This window comes from Tupaia chinensis, unplaced genomic scaffold, assembly GCF_000334495.1.
Source record: "Tupaia chinensis unplaced genomic scaffold, TupChi_1.0 Scaffold143976_1, whole genome shotgun sequence".
In the NCBI taxonomy this organism is placed as follows: Eukaryota; Metazoa; Chordata; class Mammalia; order Scandentia; family Tupaiidae; genus Tupaia; species Tupaia belangeri.
In genome coordinates this window covers 480,145-483,725 of record NW_006203827.1, presented here as the reverse complement: position 1 = coordinate 483,725, position 3,581 = coordinate 480,145, and positions in this window count along the sequence as shown.

Here is a 3,581-nt window from a genome sequence, read left to right as displayed (position 1 = left end):
TGACCACGCTGCAATCCCTTCTCCTCCATTTTCTTCTCGGGATCTTGGGCACGCACGCACATGCACCCGGCGTGAGTTTAAGCCACCAGGTTCAGGACACGAACCACGGTCAACTACATGGGAGTCCAGTGGCATAGCCATTACGCTAACTGCTGGTCCCTGAATTTTTTGTTTATTTGTGAAGAACCAGGCAGCCTTGGGGATGGCATGCATAGTAGACCTAGTCATCCTTTAAAGTGTAAGTTCTTTCTTTCCTTGCCCATGCATTCTTGTAGAGTGCCAGTAGAGCTCTGGATCCCTAAGACAGAAGTGAAATTTGCAAAGGGGGAATGGGGAGATAACTTGAATAACCTTTTAATTTTCTAAAGTTATACTTTCTTTTTGGTTTTTCTTTCTTTTTTTTTTATTATGGGACTCTGGACAAGCAGTTAGTAACTATCAATGCTGAGAGGAAGTTCTAATACCATCTTATCTACACCTTAACCCCAACAGAATGGTATAAGGAACTTAGTACAGTAGAAAGAACATGAGATTAGAAATTATTGAGTTCTGGGGGCCGGCAGGTGGCATGGTGGTTAAGGGTGCTGGACTCACACATGGCTGACTACGGTTTGAGTCCCAGATCTGGTAGCTTTGTTTTATTTTCTCTCTCTCTCTCTCACTGTCCCTCTCTGGTGAAATTAGAAATAAATAAATAAAGTTAAATAGAAATAATTCTTTTTAAAAGGGGGAGGAGAAAAAATGAGTTCTGGTTCTAGCTCAAGTCATTAGATCTCTCTGAATCTCAGTTTCTTTACATGTAAAATGGAGGTGACAGTCCTCATAATGACATTGCAAGACACCATACTAGTGGTCCCCAGTATCACTCTCCAAGGTTTACTGGTTAGCTAGAAAGAATCACATGGCTCTGAAATCATTGTACTCAAACTACATTTCATTACAATGAAAGGATAGAAAGCAGAATCAATAAAGGAAAAAGGCACATCAGTTTAGAGATTAGACGATACCAGGTGCAAACTTTCCATAATTATTTTTCAGTGGAGTTTCACAAAACATACTTAATCTCCCAGTAATGAACTACAGAAACATAGGCAAAACATTTTCTGCCAGGGAAGATTGTTTGAGCCTAAAACTCCAGGGTTTTTTGGGGGGAGGTGGGGGTAGTAGACTAACTGAAGTTACCAAAATTCCAGATCCCTCAGAAAGAAAGCAAGCATTCACTATAAATCACATTTTGCACAAGCTATCTAGTTAAGCTATTATAGCATGACCTAAGTCTTACACTATCTAAGGACATACACCATGTCCTCATAAGTTGGGAGCATAGGGAACATTCTAAAACTTCAGTTCCCAGGAATCAGCCAAGAGCCAGTCACACAAGTAGATCCTTCTGAGAAGATACAACATTGAGTAACTCAGGCCTATTAAGTTAATTCTTTCTTTAACAGATATTAAATTACTGTGTGTAAATTACACATATGCATGATATAAAGCCCACATTAAATGTGAGGGATTATATTATTATAAATTAGTAAAGAGAGCTAGAGCTATTCTAGGGTTAGTGAATATAACAAGAAAGGAAATTTGCAAGGCAGCTCCCTAAGCAGTAGGGTATGCTGTAAATTTAAAAAGTCCCACTGAGGATTTTATTTTTTTCTGTTATTAAAGATAATTTTGTCACCAGCACCATTTTGTCTCCTACTGTTTTACATTGTACTTTCTTACCATTAGCTATGTATTTCTTGGCATTTTTTCCCCAAACCAAATTATTACACCACTCACAAAGTTTTGGTAAGGATGTGACTCTCCCAAGTAAGATGAGGAATTGAGCCTCTGGAGATAAGTATAGACAGATGCTTCCCAGCAAACCTTGTGCAAGTCCCTGTGAAAAACTATAGTTAATGATACTATAATAATGATGACTGGGCTGGATCCCACATGGCCGACTGCATGGCTTAAATCCCAACCTCAGAGACCTGAAAAACATGCTAGGTGCATGTATGGGTATGCCCAAAATTGCAACAGGATGGAGAAATGGAGGAGAAGGGATGACTGTATGACCACACCCCATTAAAGGGTAATTTCTCCCTCTCTCTGTCTCTCTGGAAGCACACATGACCACGGGCAAAAAAAAAATAAAATAAAGGTGATTAATATAAACAGTAAATTTGAGTCTGAATTGAAATTAATTTATGTGGACTTGAATACTATTGAAATTATTACTTTGAGCAAGATAGCGGGCTACACACCCAGACTATCCCTAATCTGTTTTCCAAAAAGTTTTCCCTCTAAGGAAGAAGAAAAGACCGTGGAAAGTAAGTTTAGGCATTTTGTACTAGGATGATTTCCTTGAGTAGAGGGGGATAAGAACAGTCATCCTGAGGAGGTACACATATTTATGCCTAAAATCCCTAGAAGTATTTACCAAGAGATAGTTTGTACTCTCTGAACCTAGATGGTAATGTCAGTCATTATATTGTAATACAGCTTAGAGAAGGAAGCATGTCTTACAGTTGGACAAGAAAAATCCTGATGTAACTTTGGCAAAGTATTTTACCGGCTCTCAAGCCCCTCTGCTTTATGCTTCCATAGCTGCTGTAGCCCTCCCTCAACCTAAGAGTGGGACCTGAAGCAGTTGCCTTTATTAATAAGCTAGAACTTGCTCATTTGTATTGCTGGCATATTATTTTATTCTTTACCCTGGAACCATATTGGTGGTTCTCTTCAAATTGGCCCTCTGTTGTCAGACCTTACCTAACCCTCTCTGATACTCTTTCTGAGCTCCCTGCTCCAAGTAGCCATGGAAACTTATCACATACAATGTAATATAGACTCTTGTATGTTCTGGCAGAAAAGAACAGAGGTTAGGTGAAGGACCTGCCATCAGAGGAGCTCATTGAATCTTTTGAAGTGACGTATTTGGCAGGTCGTGCCTTAGGAACTAAGGGATTGAGGGCCAGCCCTTGGCCTAGTAGTTAAGCAAGCAAGAACCCACATGGCCTATCACTGAGGTCAAATTCTGGCCTTATGGCTTGAAAAACATGCCAGACATGTGTGCATGTGTGCCCAAAACCCTGACAGGATGGGGAAATGAAAGAGAAAGGATTGTGGTGTGACCACACCGCATTGGGAGGTACTTTCTACCTCCCTGTCTTTCTCTCTTTCTGTCTTTTTCTGGAGAACTCACTTGCCCTTTGGCAAATTATTTTTTTAAAATGAAGGACCACTCACTACACTTTATCTTTCCTTACAACAGCTTCTCCTACCCTTTACCTCAATTAAAATACTAGCTTGCATTTTATCACATCTTATAGTTTTCTAAAACCTTTCTATGAATTATTTGATCCTTACAATATACGTATATATTTTTAGAGAGATTTTTGTTTGGGTCCTCAAAACATAAAATAGTAATAATAAGTTTCTACTATTGTTTTTGGAAGAAATGTAACAATCTAAGATAATATAGCATCAAATGTTAAATGGTCTGGAGCAGGAGGCATTCAGAAAAGGTGAAGATCAATGTGGGCTAGGTCTTGTAGAGTCATATCTGGAGAGGCAGAGAGAAAGAAGGTAGGCAAATC